Source organism: Castor canadensis, chromosome 13, assembly GCF_047511655.1.
Source record: "Castor canadensis chromosome 13, mCasCan1.hap1v2, whole genome shotgun sequence".
In the NCBI taxonomy this organism is placed as follows: Eukaryota; Metazoa; Chordata; class Mammalia; order Rodentia; family Castoridae; genus Castor; species Castor canadensis.
The window spans coordinates 9,990,001-10,008,744 of NC_133398.1; the positions used below are offsets into that span (position 1 = coordinate 9,990,001).

Here is an 18,744-nt window from a genome sequence, read left to right on the forward strand (position 1 = left end):
CTGCCAAACAAAACAAAACAAAACAAAATACAGTGCTTATATTCTTAAACTGTTGTGTATGTGTGTGCATGTATGTGCATATAGGAAAGCCATTGAGTACTTGTTTGATTTTCTTTTTTTCTTAATCATAGGTTCAGAAAATTTTGAGTGGCTATTATGTGCAGAGAACAGACATAGGTACTAGAGGAATGGGGGAAAATGAGACTTGAGCGCAGGAATACCAGATAAGATAATGTCTTATCTATCATTCATGCAGTGTCTACTATTGCATGAATACTTACTTTGTGTTGGGTAGCATATAATCTGCAGAGCATGTAATCTGCACCATAACTCTGTGATATGGATATTTTTATCCCTCTATTATTATTATTGGTCTAGGAGAGTGTTAAGCAACTTGCCTAAGACTACACCCTGCTATATGGTAGGGCCAGCTTTGAATCCAATTTATACTATTTCAGAACCACAGGTACTGTGTGTGTTTGGAGGGGGGGGTGTTGCTTGTGGGAGGGGTGAGTGTGAACAAAGGAGATTAAGGTGAGGGAATATGGTTGATGGACTTCATATACAAAATAGAACAAAGGAACCTCTTGGAATGGTTTTAACTAGGGTGGAGAAGGGGTCGAGGGGGAGAGATGGTGAGAGTGATCTAATCAGTGTACACTCTAAGCCTGTTTAGAATTGTCACAATGAATCCCCCTTCTATAATGAATATATCCTAATTAAAAGTTAATGAAAAACCCACCTGTATGAAAAAAATTTTTTCAAGCACATTTTATTTGCTTATCAAATATAGTGAATGTTAGTAAAATATAATAACTAATTTTCCTAATTTATAGCATAAGAAAAAATTACTCAGCTTTTTTTCAGTTTAGTTCTAAAAACGTACTTGGTTCATGGACACTTGGTTACTGCTTATTGTCACTAGCTTTTTTTTTATTATTTTATTATTCATATGTGCATACAAGGCTTGGGTCATTTGTCACTAGCTTTTTATGTGACTATGGGGTCTTATCCATCATTAAAATTATTTAATTTTATGACCAATGTGAGACATTTAGAAACTTTTGGTGACTCTGAAGTATTTAGGAGCTTTTTTTTTTTTTTTTTTTCATTTTTCTTTTATTATTCATATGTGCATACAAGGCTTGGTTCATTTCTCCCTCCACCCCCTCCCTTACCACCCACTCCGCCCCCTCCCTCTCCCCCCCCCCAATACCCAGCAGAAACTATTTTGCCCTTATTTCTAATTTTGTTGTAGAGAGAGTATAAGCAATAATAGGAAGGAACAAGGATTTTTGCTGGTTGAGATAAGGATAGCTATACAGGGCATTGACTCACATTGATTTCCTGTGCGTGTGTGTTACCTTCTAGGTTAATTCTTTTTGATCTAACCTTTTCTCTAGTACCTGTTCCCCTTTTCCTATTGGCCTCAGTTGCTTTAAGGTATCTGCTTTAGTTTCTCTGCGTTAAGGGCAACAAATGCTAGCTAGTTTTTTAGGTGTCTTACCTATCCTCACCCCTCCCTTGTGTGCTCTTGAGGAGCTTTTTTTAATGTACTGTAGACTGGTAGATTTTTCATTCATCAAATCTTTACTGAGTTTACCCTGCGCTTGGTGGAGTAAGAGGTCCCTGGGTGCATTGGGGTAGTCCCTGCAAAGAAATCAACGACAGAAGAATTTGGAAGTACAAAGAAAGGAGCCAGCCAAACCTTGATGGGGGTCTTAGTAGGAGAAGGAGCCCAGACTTCAAGGATGAGGAGTCTTTATGATTTAAGTTTTTCAGTGGCTGCCGTGAGGATTCTGCCTCCACAAAACTACCTATGTGCACATTATACATTCTCCAGAAGGGGGAAATGAGCTTCTTACTGTCCTCTTCATCACAACCTCTGGGTAGCGGCTGTCCTTCCTAGAAACCTAGCAATGCAGATTCAGGTTTTATGTATTAGAAACAAGATGCTATAACTGCTACCCATGTAAACTTCTTTCTCCTTGAAAGTTCCTACTTTACATGCCAACTGAGATACCACTTCTTCCAGAACATGTCCTTGACTCATCTAACAGTGGCTTCTTTCTCTGTACCTCCACAGAGCCTCTATGCCTCTGCCTTTTTAGAATACAAACTGGTCTCTTTCTGTGCCTCTCTCCCTTTCTTCTCTGTACATTAGTACCCAACATAGTGCTCAGTAGGAATTGGAAGGGCAGAGGGGGAATTTAAACAATTTTCATGATAGCAACAAAAATAATAGCAGTGAGCATACATCAATACTTTCCTATGTGCCAGGCACAATTCTGAGTACTTTGCATGTATTGATTAATTTTTACAAGAGCCCCATGAGGAAGTGCTGTATAATCATCAGTGAGAACAGAGTAAACTGAGGCATAGGGAGGTTAAATAACCTGCCTTAGGTCATGTGGCTAGGAAGGAGAGTCAATATTTGAACCTAGGCACTGTAGTGCCTGTTCTACTTACAACTTACATGATATGTGAACGGCTCCCAAAGGTCGTCTTGTTATTGTGAGGTTAAATTTTTAAGTGGCTCCAATTTTTCCCAAAGGGATTGGCCACAAAGGTGGTAATCATTCCTTTTGCCCTAAAGTTTTGTAAAGTCTTTGCCAGTGGAATATTTGTAGCTGAAGCCATTTAGGAGACAAGGAGGTGCTTAGGGACAGAGTGCTGCTGTTTTTGATGATGACACAATGGTTTATGTGCTGTGGCCTTAAAGGGTGTAGGCTCTTCTTCCTTCCTCAGTCCCAAATGATTGAGGGATGTGAGTGAGAGTAGGCAGACTGCTAATTAATCTTGGAAAGATAGAGGCAATTTGTACAGACCAATATTTAAACTTGACTAGGAGAGAGGATGTTGCTTATAGAAAAAGCCAAAAAATACTGAAGCATATCTTGTGTGCCAAACACAAAGGGTCTTTCTGTGAAATTGCTACTGTCCAGGTGATTATTTTCAAAGAAAAATTGTTTCTTGAGCAAGATTTTAGCTTTGTAAAGCTCTGAACTGATTGGTGTGCTTTCTTCTTGTTCAACACTCTGTCCCCACAGTGTGTTCCCATGTCTAGCCAGTGATTTCTCCTCAGTGTCTCTCAAATCTAACATTTCTTAGATTCTCCCTTGTTCTAAGGCCTTGTCATATCCTATTTTTGTTACAGTGGCAGCTTTCCAGGTTGGCCTCTTTGCCATCATGTGCTCTCACTCACTGTGTGCTGTGCAATGGTGGCCAGATTAATATCTCTTCCTAAGGTGGCAAAACTAAATCTTTGCATCTGATAGAGCCCTCAGAAATAGCACTGTTTGCTCCACATACTTTCCTACTTTAATTTTACTGGTGGCTTTATTATCATTATTTACCCATCCACTACCTTCCTGTGGTGGGTATGCGCCTTTAATAATTAATGCATCATTTCTCATGCATGTTTCACAATAGTGCAGAGAGAGATTTTTATTCTTTTTTTTTTTTTTAGATGAGGAAACCAAGAAACAGATGAGAAAACCCCACAAAGGAGCTGGCATGTAGGTGTACAATAACTGTTTGTTGAACAAATCATTGAAAGCAAGCAGTTAAGAAAGTTTGTGTAGTAGTACTTGACCCTACTTCAGTCTAATTCCAAATCTTCTGTCTTCCTATCTTGCAGTGTGGTCTCATGCATATGACATGAGACATATGACAGTTATGTGTATCACCTGATAGTTACTGACCACAAAGGATTTCTGTGCTAGCCATGTGTTCAACTTTGGGTATCTCTAGCCTATTTCCTCATTTTCTTCAGAACTCACTTTGATACTTGAACTCCTTTTTATCTACCTGTTTCCTGGCACTTTCGTATCATTTCTATTATACTAGATACTGATTTGTAGCATTTCTAATCAGGTCATGTATGTTTATGTTTCTTCTCAATTAGATGTGTGGGCATTTTGGGGAAGGGACTGAGCATGGTAGCTTAAGGGTCAGGTAGACTTTGATTCTATTCTTGCCACTTATCATCTTTGTGGTCATGGGTAAATAAGAACTTAACTTCCCTGGGACCTAAAGCTTTTGCTTTCCAACTCTGCTGGTAAAAATCATGCAAATAGTCTGAAGATCGCAGGTAAGAAAATGCTGTGGTAGCCATTGGCACATAACAGGTGAGCAGGACACATTAATTTTTGTGGGTGATATGGTAGTAGTTATGAGATCTACCTTCCCTGTGTCCAGGTTTAGAATTTTCTCCTCAGGGATGATGAGCATTTTGGCAGTATTAGATTGACTTTCCCAACCCACATGTTAGAGAATATTCAGTTACTTAGCAAGTATTGTAGAGTTGCTAGTTGTGGGTAATTTTGAATTATCTCTTTACTTTGTATCTTTGATATATATGTGTTAACCTTTTTCCAGTGTGCTTTTCCAAACCAGTACTTCCGTGTGTTTTTTAAAGTACTCATTTTTTTCTTTCTTTCTACTGATATTTGTCTTTGTTCTCTTCTATACATCCCTGTTAAAATAACCTCTATCTGTCCGAAGATGGCACTTATTATTGGAGAGGTGTTTCTGCCTTTGTCTGGTCTAGAGTTATGCTTGTCTTAGAACTCTTCTTCTTTTTCCTGTTGTTCAGCAGCAGTTCCCTAGGATTCCTTCTGACACAAATCAGTGGAGGGTGAAGACTTGGGGATAGGGTATATAGCCTCTGCCCTGGAGCATGTGTCCTTTAGGAGAAGGCACCTCAGAACAGCAGCTGTTACTACTGCACCAGCCACAGCTCATGCCAGGAGGTCAAACACATGCCAGGCTGAACTGATCTGCTGTGGGTGGGCCATGTTTAAGCAGGTACAGACATGCCTCCTAACAATTTTTGCTAAGTTTAATTCAGTGAAAAATTTATAAAGCCCTATTTCTTAGGTCCTGTTGATACAGACATGAATAAACTACTCCTGCTCTGATGGAACTTGCAAATTAGCAGGTTCACAAATAACAATAAAGAAACATTGATTTGGGAAGGGGAAGTGGACCAATGGGAGAAGAAAAGTGGCGGGGGGTGACTCTGGAAAAAAAGAGAAACATTGAGAACATTCTGTGTTGAAGACTCAGCTTATAATCCAAATTCTATGTATTTTAGAAATAGATGCTAAATCATCTTTGTATTACTCAGCATAATTTAGTTACAGGGTACTTATAATTTTGCATTCTGATTTTTCACCTTTGACTTTTTCTTGTTTGCATATAATCCAAATAGCAATGAGAGTACATTCCTTTGGGTAGACATTCCATAGTTTGAAAGCCTCTTTCATAGACAGGGACTACTTCATGAGCAGTATGTGGGGAAGGCAGAAGTAGAGAGTATCTGACCAAATAGAGTGGTGGTCTTGGTGCAGATGCTGTGTAAGAGTCAGTTGCTTGAGCATGTAGTAGAAAGCAGTCTTTGCTTTTTTTTTATTGAGCAGCAGTGGAGGAACATAGAAAATGGTGAATTGGGAAATGGTGGGGAGCTCAGTGATAGTTCATATCTAACTTTAGTTTAGCTTGAGAAGTATTGGAAAATGTCTCTGATCTTCTGAGAAAAGGCTGTGCCACTAATGATGTTTGAGGTGAGGGGGCTGTTGTAACTTTCCAGCCATTGGTGTAAATACTCATTTAAGAACACCTGGTAAACCTGAGCATAGAATTAGTAAACTTGATAACTATCTGGCTTTGTGGCAATAGTAGGCTTCACAGTGGGGTGGCTGGCACTGTGGGAGGACAGTGTGCCACTGATTAAATGGAAAATGAGTAAGAATTACAGCCTAGGAGAATGAATCCAACATCATAGTGCTTAGATCTATCTCGTGGACCAGACAGAAGATGACTATTTTATCCAGTAGATTGTGGTGGAGAAGAGTGAAGGACTGGTAAATCCTGAGGTTCAACCTCCTCAGCTAAAAATTATGGCGATAGTAAGGCCTGCTGCTGCTTAGGACATTTCTAAGGTTAAATAGAAAGCTCCTGAAAGCGCTCAGAAAGCAGCCTTCTGTTAATCTACTGCATTACTATATTAAGCAGTATCTTTTCAGACTTTGGCTCCTTAGCTCTCTTCATCAAGCATTGCCAGGATCATACTGCAAAGAGAAATTGAAACCGTACCTACGTTCATCAGTACTCAGTTTGCCCGTGTAATTTTTTTTGCTGGTTAGGAAGGAGACGAAACCATTATTGTTTCAGTGGGATTTTTTTCCTCTTCCTCACCTTGTGAAAAGTGTATTCATATGTTTTATAAGACTCCCCTACAAGTCTAATTTGATGACAAGAATTGTCATTATTGCTAAATTTATTACTTGTTCACGTCTTTTCCCTGAGTGACTCATTATTGAGTCCTGGAAATGCAACTGTGTTTTTGTTTAGGAGGAGTTGGTGGTGAGGGAGAACTTGGGGATGACTTTTAAATAAGAGAACTTTGTATTGTATTTATCTGTCTAGAGGCAGTAAATCTGTTTCAGCAGATTAAATACAGACTTCTTTATAAAGCTCTGTTTTCTCAAACCTCTTATCAGCAGCACTTGGCAGTAATCACACCTACGGAAACTTATAATTTTCCTCAAGGAGGTGACACTGACAGAATTAAAAATGAAGGAGCCCCCCTGAAAAGCAAGTTCATTACAAATTAACAGTGGTCTTAGCAAAGCAGTGGGCTAAGGCGTGTCAAATAGCGATATGGATAAAGAAACCCAGCATTTTAAACTGTCAGAGCTGGGAGCAGGGCTAGTCTGAGAACAAATTAATCACATATTGTCAACGCAAAGTTGCATCAAATTAACACATCGGATTCCAGCATATTAATGTTAGAATGCTTTCACCTGATTATTACTGCAAACCATTGCCACTCTTTGAATGCAAAGATATAATTAAATTGCTAAATAGAAAGTGCATATAATATCTCCACATGCATTTAAGATGCATGAGCTGAAAAGTGCACATCCTAGGAAGTGACAGATTCTATTTGTGTGTGGGGGGTGGAATTTTACTTTTTTCCTCTTTTATTTACTTGGGAGTACTAGAGTATGAAATTAGAAAAGTTAGTTATGTTATTCATATCCTATATGAGTTAGATGAAATACAGGTTTAATTTAACTGATTTGCTACACTGACTATGAGTACATAATTACCTCTACATTTTTCTGGAAGAGAAATGGGAAAATGTTGCACAGTAGTCCTTTGCAACAAAATTGCCCATTACACATAATCCTAGTGTGGATTTGTCATAAGAAGGTGCTTTGGAGAAATTAGATTGGCCATTTTGACAACTGCCTTTTACATAAGGATTACTTTCTGACTTCACTTGATCTAGTATGTTTATTTTATTATATTTACAATGAGAACTGAGGCAGAAGCCCAGCTGGGGTTGACCTTTCTGATCAAAAGGTAGCCTAGCAGGAATAGGTTGCTATTTATTAGTCCCTGTTTGTTTGAGGTTATACTTGGACCGTACCTTCTTTCTTCCTTGCTGTCTCTATTACTGTCTTTCTTATTCACACTTTAACACTTGATTACTCTCTCATTCTTTCTCCTCCATACAACCAAATTATGTTGGTTGTATGCATTGCAATCTTCCATAAAACTCACCTGAATGGTCCTTCAACAGCCCACACATTCATATATTTCTCTTTTTAGCTTTGAGAAGGATTTATCCTGCCTTTACAAATGCCTACTTAGCAACTGAAGGACTTGTAATCTTGGAAAAATACAAGTAACGATCACTATGAGGGAGACACTGTGGATTGACTCAGAACCATGTGCAGGGAATAACCTCATTTCTTTCTTGGATGAGGTGGTTATCTAGAGTACTTTGGTCATGGTATTCTGACTTTCAGTAAAGTATCTTAACTATTTTAGCAGAATCTTTCATAATATTCTTATAGGCAAGCTGGAGAAATGTCAGCCACTGACAGTGTGGTCAGGTAGAAATACACTTGCCTGAGCAGCTAGCCACAGAATGGTGATTAATGAATACATGTAAAACTCATGGAGCTATCTGTTGTGGTAAGCTGTAGGGTTATATGTGTTCATTGCTGTCAAAGAGTTGAGTGAGAACATGGATGATAGGCTGATCACAGTTGTGGAAGGCAGAAATCTAGGAAGAATAGTGTTCATCTGCAGTTACAAAGTCAGAGACTGAAGTAGTCATGATAAACCAAAATGCTACTTGGAGTTATATCATAAAAGTATAATCATTTGTATGGGGAAGTAGGTTTTGGAGAAAAGGAAGGGAAAGATGAGATTTAACCAAGTAGTACCTAAAAGAAAAGGTTTGGGGTCATGGTTAGTTGTAAGCTCACTATGATTCAGCAGAGCTGGATGGTTAGAAGAAAATTTACTCATCCATTCATTTGTCAGGTGCCTGCATGTGTCGCAGACTTGACTAAAGGTGCAGTGGTGAATGAGATAGATGTAGTCTCTAATCTAATGATTTGTGTAATCTTGGAGGGGATTGAGACAATTACAATACTGTAACTTATGAGACAGAACATTCAGGAGGCTGAGTTCCTTAGAGGAAGAGCACTTGTCTGGACTGGGGATGGGGCAAGCATCAGAGGAGATCCTTAGATGAATCCTAAGGCAAGCCTTGAAGGTTAGGAGAGGGAGAGGATCTTAGGCAGTGGAAACAATGATGAAAAAGTGTGAGGTAAGAGAGAGATTCTAGTAAATTCAAAGGAATGAAAACAATTGAGTATGCCTGGAACACAGAGATGAGGCATGATCAAGAAAGGTTTGGACTTGTTCTTGATACGAGAAGTAGGGAATTGACAGCCTTAAATCTGAGCAAGTCACTACAGCAGAAGTAAAGAATTTATTGTGAGGGAAGTAGAGAGTTCCTGTAAGTAGATGTTTATAACTATAAACAGCCTCTGTTCATACAAGAGTCACCAGGAGACAGTGGGGACTGGGAACTAGGCAGGGTATATGAAGTGAGGCTATGGCATCCATCCAAAGAAGAGAAGACCTAGGAAAATATGAGCATTCCCTGAAAGGAGTAGACAGGTTCTCAGGTAGAAGAGGCTGTCATGTCTCTGCCAGATTAGGCATAAGAAAAGGGAATAATAGTCATCTTTTAGTGTTGGCTGCTTGTGGGAGGCAGCATAGTAAAACAGAAGAGTCCTAATTCCCCAGGCTTGCATTAAAATTCCAGGGCTGCTTGAGCAGTACCAGTACTACCAAAGGCAAACGATTCCTCTTTCTGAGTTGGTAACTTCATCTGAAAAATAATAAACCACATAGTTCTTAAAGGCCAGAGATAGCGTATTACAAAGCATCTGCCATAGATGTGGAGGGATCTAGCCAGTTACTACAGTTCCTGGATCCTTGACTGCCTCAGAGGTTACTAGAATCAGGTGTTACTGCTTCCTGGCACCAATTCTGTTTCTACCTTGTAGGGAGTCTAATAACTTAATTCACCCTGGGCTAAGTGCCCCCTGTGCCTCAGCACTCTTCTACTTTCCCCATAGAGTGTTCAAGAGCTCAAGCCTGCAAAGTAATTTTGATATTCATGTCATTGAATATGTTTATGAATTAAGTGTGTTGCAAAAGCCACATTTATTGTACTCCAGACATATATAAAAGTGACTTTTGCGTAATGAATGGTACTGCCTACCTCTACTTGTATAAATATTTGGGAGTGAGCCATGTGTATTTTTTGTCCAAGGGTTTTGTTTGTTTGTTTTTTGGGTGGTCCAAAAATTTACTATCTTTAGTGTTAACTGTACAATAGATCTCAAGAGGTTTTCAATCTTGGAAAACTGAAATTCTATGACCATTGAACAACAACTTCAATTTTCTTCTTCCTTCTATGCCTCTGGAAAATGCTATTCTACCTTTTGTTTTTTTTGCAGTACTGGGATTTGAACTCAGGGCCTTGGACTTATTATGGGAGGGCACCCTACCAGTTGAGCCACACCCCTCATCCTTTTTTGCTTTGCTTATTTTTGAAATAGGGTCTTTCTTGTGCTCATGCCTGGACCATGATCCTCCTCTTTATGTTTGCCATAATTGGGATGACAGGCTTGCACCATCATGCTTATCTTTATTTATTTATTTAGTTTTGGTCTTTTCTCTTTTGGTACTGGGGATTGAACCCAGGGCTTCACACATGCTAGGCAAGCACTCTACCACTGAGCTATATCCCAGCCCCACATCCAGCTTTTATTGGTTAAGATGGGGGTCTCACTAACTTTTTGCCCATGGTAACCTTGAACTGAAACCCTCCTGACCTCTGCCTTCCAAGTAGCTAGAATTAACGATGTGCGCCAATGCACCTAGCCTACTATTTTACTTTCTATATACCTTATATAAGTGGAATAATGCAGTATTTATCTTTGTGATTGGCTTACTTTATTAATATAATGTTCTCAAGATTCATTTATGTTGTAACACATGACAGGGTTTCCTCCTTTTTTAAGACTGAGTAATGTTTCATTGTATATATTATTTTCCTTACCCATTCATCTGTTTGTGGGCATTTAGGTTGTTTGTACCTCCTAGCTGTGGTGAGTAATGCTCTAATGAACACGGATGTTCAGGTATCTCTTTGAGATGAAAAATACCTAGAAATGGGGTTACTGAACCACATGGTAATTCAATTCTTTATTTCTGAGGAACTTCTACATTGTTTTCCACAGCTACTGCATCATTTTACATTCCTACCAATAGTGCACAAGAGCTCTAGTTTTTCCACATCCTTGTCTGCACTCCTCCCTCCCTCCATCTTCTTCCTTCCCTTCCTCTTCATCCTAACAGATCTTCCTTATTTAATTTGATCTGCATTTCCCTAATATAGTGATGTTGAATATCTTTTCATATGGTTATTGTTAATTTGTTTGTTTTTGGAGAAATGTCTATTCAGGTCTTTTGTCCATTTTTAAATCAGATTACTTTTTTTTTTTATTATTCATATGTGCATACAAGGCTTGGGTCATTTCTCCCCCCTGCCCCCACCCCCTCCCTTACCACCCACTCTGCCCCCTCCCTCTCCCCCCCACCCCCTCAATACCCAGCAGAAACTATTTTGCCCTTATTTGTAATTTTGTTGTAGAGAGAGTATAAGCCATAATAGGAAGGAAAAAAACAGTGGTTAGATGCCACAAAGTAGGTGGCAATGCCTTAACTGTATGCATGTTGTCAGGCCCGAGGGCCTCTTCCATCCTTGTCAAGGGGAGTGCTAACCTTATTTTTATTGTTGTTGTTGAGTTGTAGAAGTTCTTTCTGTATTATGAATATTAACCCCTAATCAAGTATGTGGTTTGCAATATTTTCTCCTATTTTGTAGATTGTCTTCTTACTCTGCTGATTGTTTCCTTTGCTGCAGTTTTTAAGTTTGGTGTGGTTACATTTGTCTTTTTTTGCTTTTGCCGTCTATGCTTTTAGTATCATATCCAAGAGGTTATTGCCAAATCCAATGTCATGAAACTTTCCCTCTGTGTTTTATTTTAGGGTTTTTACAGTTTTAGGTCTTATATTTAGGTCTTTAATCCATCAGGAGTTAATTTTTGTACATGATGTAAAGTAATAGTCCAACTTCTTTTTGTTTTGGCATATGGACATGCAGTTTTCCCCCTCACAATTTTGTTAAAAATATATGTTCTTGTCTTACATGACTTATAATCATAGTATAGTTCATAAGTGGAAAGATGGTGTTTAGAATTTTATCCTTTATATGACTTCTCTTGATAATCTGCATAGTGAAGCATTTTATGAGAATGAAAGCTGTGTTTGGAGAGGGACAGTGCCTAGTTTAGCTTCATAACCCTAGCAACTGCCACAGACCATAGCATCTACTATTTTTTAGTATTAAGTTTACTAAATATTTATTTAAGTTATAACTAAACAGGCCACTTTTTTTTTGGTGATACTGGAGTTTTGAACTCAGGACTTTGTGCTTGCTAGGCGAGTGTACTTCTGCTTGAGTTACAGCTCTAGCCCTTTTTACTTTGATTATTTTGGAGACAGGGTCTCAGGGTCTCACTTTTTTGCTCAGGCCAGCCTGAACTGTTTTACACTTCTTGCCGTAGCTACGATGACAGGCATGTGCCATCACACCCAGCTTTTTTCTGTTGAGATGGGGTATCAAAAATGTATTTTTTCTTTCTTCCCCTCCTCCAGGCTGGCCTGGAACCATGACCCTCCTAATCTTAGTCTCCAGCATAACTGGATGACATGGTACTGTTGGTTGAAATTGGGTCTTGTGAACTTTTTGCCCAGGTTTCCCTCAAACTGTGATCCTCCCTATCTCAGTCTCTCAAATAGCTAGGATTAAAGCCTCAGTTTTGCATGTAGCTTGCTGAGCTTCTGTCTCCTCAATTCTAAAATTAGGAGGTAAATTAGTTCTACAGAGTCTGTTCTGACTCCAACAGTGATGAATATTGCCTAGGGAATTCTTGTCCAATCAATTCCAGAGCTCTATTCCCCCAAATCCTACAAGATTTACCATCAAATGGGACAAAATCTTCAACTTTTTTCTTTTTGATGTGGAAGGGTAAGAAATTTTGTATTCAAGAGCCAGGTGAAATGAAACATGTGTCCTGGTTCCAGGAGTTTTGTCCTTTAGTGCCAGCAAGGCATTCCCATCCCACTCTTTTCTGGCCTCACTGTTCCCATCTCAAAAACTGGGAAGTTTAGACAGGGTCATCTCTTTTTATGGTTCAGTAAATGTGTGTTTGAGGGGGGAAATGAATATATTTTGAAAAACCATTGTAATCTTATAATAGGAATCAAGAGATTAATTTTTACTTAAAAACTTACAAAAAGTAAAGCCTCCTAAAAAGTTGGCAGTTAGGAATGCAGAAGACAGAAGGCATGTTAACAGCAGTGGAAGGGTGCTCCTCATCTTCAGAGGAGTGTGAAATTTTTACTCATCAGAAGGAGTCATGGGTTAAAGATAGTTGTGAAGCCCTGCATTAATTTCTGTCCCTATTCTAATTTTCTGTGATTCTATAACGAAAATTTCAAAGGAAGCTTCAGCAGGATAATCACTGAAGTGAGTAGTCTTTTTTCCATTGTTAATGTATGAGTTGCATCTGCTGCTTTTGCTTGCTTTTTGACATTCTGAATTGAATCCTGATGCAACCACTTACTTGTGACCATGGGAAAATGATTTAATTTGTCTAAGCCTTTTATTTTTTTTTTCTTATCAACTAAATGAAAATTAAAAAGAAATAAATGGGTCTGAGGATGCAGCTCAGTTGATAGAGCACTTCCCTAACATGTGTGAGGGATCCCAGCAGTGGAAAAAATGTGATGTGAAAAAGTTTCTTTTTTTTTTTATTTATTTTTTTTCTTTTATTATTCATATGTGCATATAAGGCTTGGGTCATTTCTCCCCCTGCCCCCACCCCCTCCCTTACCACCCACTCCGCCCCCTCCCTCTCCCCCCCACCCCCTCAGTACCCAGCAGAAACTATTTAATTTGTCTAAGCCTTTTGAAAAAAAGGGACATGACAATAGGACCTTCTTTATAAGATTGTACTGAGAATTAAACAGATAATTAAAATAAATCCTTTGAATAGTAGCTAACATATAATTAATGTTTGATATTTGCTGTCATTGTTTTTAGGAATTCCAAGGTGAACATTAATCATACCCTCCCTGATATGACTTTGGGACCTTAAGAGTTAGATGGAGAAATCAGAAAAAATGTAATTAAATATATCCATTTCATTATCGGTTAATCAAGTTAGGGTCTATAGCCCTAGTCAGGCTTCCTTCTCCTAAGTGTGGCTACTGTACTGGGTAGTGCAGATGTAGACATTGGCATAGATCATCAGAGAAACATTAGATCTGCAGAGGAGACAAACTTACTACAATTGTTGTCTCTTACCCTTTCCATGCCAGTGATGGATTCTGAGAGAGCTGGACCCTTAGACCTGCTTCTGGAAAGCCGGTCAAGGTCCTGACCCCACCATGTTGAGCTCACAGAAGCAGCTGTGAGCAGGCACTTCTGAGAGAGTCTGGAATAGGTGAGGCTATGCCAAGGAACTCACTCTTCCTGGTAAAAGAGAAGAGTGGGGATTGTTCTTTCCAGTATTTATAAAAGAAAGTTGTTTCATGGCTAAAGTTAGGAAATCTGGGAATGAAAGAAATCACTCCTTTTACAATATAGTTACTAAATGTTTTGCATTCTCTTAGAAGTAAAAGTTTAAACTTTCAGTCTTTAGTGATAAGGGCCTGTTATATTTTGCTTCATTCTAAACTTTAAATATGTCTCCAGTAATTCTTCCATGTGTACGTGTTTTATTACCATGCAATTGGATGATCCAAGTGTTGCCTATTTTTCACATGGAAGAAAAACAAAAATTTAAAACTACAATTAAAATATTTTATCCCAGGATTTGGGAGACTAAGGTGGGAGAATCAAGAGTTTGAGGCTAGCCTAGGCTACACAGCAAGAATCTGTCTCAAAAAAAAGAAAAAAGAAAGATGTTGGCAAGCCTCTGGCTTGAATTTAGTCTTATCCTAATAACTCAGTTTTATCTCTTAGCCTTTGGTGGGCTTAGGAAAGCCAGTTGCTTCTTTGCAGTTCTTTTTCCTCTTCATCTTCTTTTCATCAATGTTAAATATTAAAGCAAGTCATAGCCTGTATAACTTGTTTCTTGAAAGGGGAAAGTTGATACTCCTTTTGAAACGTTCCCAAAGTAGCATCTTGCTTATGATCTAAACACATGCAGTATTTGTGTTTCACAGTATGTGTGTGGGGGGTGTCCTGTTGGCTATGAGTAACTAAATTTAAATTGATGGTATCTGGGAGCCAACTCTTTTCGTTTTGGAATTTTCTTCCCTTTTAAAAATAAATAATGCTTACAGCTTCTATGCTTTCTAGTTGATACCCTTTCTCATCAAGTATATTCAGACTTTAAATGGTGGCCCATTGCATAGGTAGTTATGGAGTGTGAACACTTGTTTTAATGACCATGTAATTTGTATAGTGAGATTATAGCATATCTAAGTAGCCTTCAGTTAGAAGAGGCTGTTCGGCCTATGTGTATAAAAGTATCAATTTAAGCATCTTTGCTAAACTTTTTTGACTCCATTGAATTTTATTTGATTCAATTGATTGAAATATATTTGAAAAATATTTATTGTCTTGAAATGATAAAGTATTAATTAAGCATTTACTGTGTGTCAGGTATTCAGAAATGAAATATATATTCATATGAAGGTATGAATATTCTTATTTTCCTCTCCTTTTATACAAAATGTAGCATACCGTGTGTGTGTGTGTGTGTGTGTATCAGAAGGCCTTGTGTATGCTAATAATAAGCTCATGCCCTAACATTGCTCAGAGCTTGGTTTTTTTTCACTTAACAGTATAACTTGGAAATCTGTGTTAGTGCCTAGACAATTTCTCATTCCTTCACATAGCTGTATAGTATTCCATTGTTTAGAAGTATTGTAGTTTAATGAGTTCACTATCAATTGATACTCAAGTTGTTTCTGATCTTTTGCACATATTACAAATGATGCTGTGGTGAATTATCTTGTACATATGGTATTTTTGTACATGTTCAATTATAAATGTAAAGTAAATCTCAAAAAGCAGAATTGCTCTGTTAAACGAAATATGTCTTTGAAATTTTTGTAAGTATTGTCAAATTGCCCTCTGCAGGGCTTATGCCAATTATAGTCCCCCCAGCAATATGTGAGACTGTCGGTTTTTCTATTGGTTTGCCACAGAATTTATCAGATGTTTGGATTTTTGCAAGGCTGATAGCTGAAAAATGAATCTGTGAAATCTCATGAATGATGTTGCCTTCTTTCATTTGTTTAAGAACCTGGACAATTTTGTGAACTGCTTAGCTGTATTGGGTTCTTGTACTTTTTCTTACTCTCTAGAAGTTCTTTATATTTTAGAGTGTTTAGTCAAATTTATTGTTTATCCTGACTTTGTTCATGGATTTATTTTTGTTGAATTATACACTTTTTTAAAATGTAGTGAAGTTTATAATTTTTTTCCTTTGTATCTTCTGGATTTTGAATTAATTCATGTGCAGAGGTTTTTCAAACATTTTAAATAGTTTTTAAGTTTATTCAGAGGTGTCTATAGTTTTTGTAAATAAGCTCTTATTTTCTGTTAGTGTTCTGTATATATTCCCTATATGCTAAATTCTCTAGAAATTTCATACTCTTTTAGAATGTCCATATACTGCATTCAAGAACATTGTTAGCATATAGTAATATACAGAATAAAGCAGGGACCTTTTGCCTCTTTCATTTCTGTTTTTACACTTCTACCTACTCTCTCTTGGCTAGTGTTGTTGCTGCTTGTTAAACCACCACCACCATCATACTTGGCATGTGCTAAAAGTTGACATTAAGTAAATGTTAATTCTTTTTAAATTGTAAGATGTAAATATCTCTAAAATGTAGCTAGCTTTTGTTTATGCCAAGCAGAGACTATGAAGACAGTTTTTAATGAGGGAAAATATAAGGGATAGGATATATGAAACTGTCTTTGAATTATCCGAAGTGACTCCTGCAGTGTTCACAAGACCCTTTTTAAATAGTTTTTTATTGTTACTTTTGCCATTGTTGGAAAGCATCATTTGAGGTGTGTGTTTTGAGCAACTGGGTGTTTTTTTCTGTCTTTGTAATCACATGGTATTTCTTTTTTTCTTTCAAAAATCCCTATTGAAATTTTGATAACAATTGGATTTAATCTGTAGATCAATTTTGGAAAATTGCTATCTTTACCATTTTGAACATGGTATATCTCTCCATTTATAAAGTAATTATAAAGTCTTTCATAAAACTTTATAATATTTTCCATGGAAGAATTATATGTCTTGTTTGCTTGATTCATACATACTTAATTCTACTCTTAATAACTTTTTTTTTTGGTGGTACTGGGGTTTGAACTCAGGACCTCCTGCTTGCTAGGCAGGTTCTGTACCACTTGAGCCACACCTTCAGCCCTCAATATCTTTTAACTTATAGTGTCTTTTGGTGGGTGTTGGTACTAGGGTTTAAACTCAGAACCTCACACTTGCTAAGCAGGTGTTCTACCACTTGAGCTACTCCACCAGCCCTTTCGTAGTGTCTTGTTTGTTGCTAATGTATAGAACTGCAGTTGATTCTTTTACACTGAGGTAATTTAACAACCTTAATAAACTCTTTAATTCTATTATTTTATACCCTGTTTTGGTTTTCTGTGAGATCATTTTCAAATAATGATTGCTTTATTTTTCCCCTTAATCTTTATGCTTTTCTTTTGCTTGCTATACAGAGCTAAGACCCCCAATACCATGTTGAAAAAGAATAGTGTTGTTCCTGATAGTAAAGGAAATGTTTCCAATATTTCACCATTAACTATAATGTTTGCTACTTTGGTAGATAGCCATGTTGGGTTAAGTACGTTCTTTTCAGTTCCTAGTTTGCCAAGATAGTTACTACTTTTTAAATCACGAATGAGTGTTGAATGTACAAAGTGCCTTTTCTGTGTTCAGGTACACTATTACATGATTTTTTTCCCCTTAACTTCTCAATAAAATTAGTTACATTAACTTATTTTCTTGTGTGAAACCAAACCTTGCAATTGATAAGATAGATTCAACTTTGGTGTAAAGTATCCTACTTTTTATATACTGCTGACTTGGTTTCTTAATATTTATTTTAGAATTTTTGTATCCTTGTTCACAAGTAAATTTAGCCAGCAATATTCTGTTTTATACTGTCAGGATTGAGCCAGGTGGGATGGTGCACACAGTTCCTAGGAAGGCTGAAATGCATGGATTACTTGAGCCCAAGAGTTGGAGATTAGCATGGACAACATGAAGAGACACTGTCTCAAAAAAAAAAAAAAAAAAAAAAAACTATGGCTGGGGATATAACTCAGTGGTAGAGTGCTTGCCTGACATATGGGTGCTGGGGTTCAATCCTCAGCACTGCACCAAAAAAATACCCCAAAACAATTAACCTCTCAGGTTTGGATATGGAATTTTTGCTAGCCTCAGAAAGCAATTTAGGAATTCTTTTTCAGTATTGTTAAATAGTATGAATAATGTTAGCATTATATGTTCTTTGAAGGTTTGATAGAACTTGTTAGCAAAACCATTGTCACTGATTGGGTTCCCCTAGGAAGCAGACTCCAAAATGGAAATTAGCATGCAGGAAATTTGCCAGGAAGTGCTTCCTGGATCAACATCTGTGATAAGTGAAGAAAACAGAATTTTAGCTGAGCGTAATCTTTATTTATATTTAGGCATTTCAAAGTTGACATCACTTTTTTTTTTTTGGAGTTGTGCTGGGGTTTGAACTCTAGGCCTCATACTTGCTAAGTAGGCCCTCTACCACTTGTGTGTGTGGGTGTGGGTGTGTATGTGTATTGGGTTTTTTCAAGATAGGGCCTCTTGAAGTATTTGCCCAGACTGGCTTCCAACCGCAATCCTCCTGATCTGCCTCCCGACGGGCTGGGATTACAGGTGTGAGCCACTGGCACCTGGTGATATTCACTCTTAAATATTTCAGTTTGCATCCCCTATAAGAACAGTGACATTTTCCTATTCAACCATGGTATGAGCTCACATCTTAGGTAGTCTTTGTTTCCTTTCATTTTGTTTTTCGGTACCAAGGTTTGAATCCAAGGCCCTGTGATTGTTAGGGAAGCACTTTACCCCAAGTCCTGGATAGTCTTTTATAGTCTCTTGTTCTTACCTCAAATTTTTCTTTAAGCATTTATTTTATATTCTGTTACTGATCATTCTGTTAACACTAGTCTTTCTGGGTCTGTATCTGTTTCATGATGCCTTC

General features: G+C 37.7%; 1 protein-coding gene and 1 pseudogene across 10 annotated transcripts in view; one reads left to right on the forward strand and one right to left on the reverse strand.

Moving 5' to 3' along the window:
* The window catches only part of Mapkap1 (MAPK associated protein 1), a 236,359-nt gene that overhangs the window by 58,584 nt on the left and 159,031 nt on the right, over positions 1–18,744 (forward strand). The gene's annotated exons all lie outside the window — the stretch shown is intronic.
* Positions 11,066–11,172, reverse strand: LOC141416034 (U6atac minor spliceosomal RNA; annotated as a pseudogene).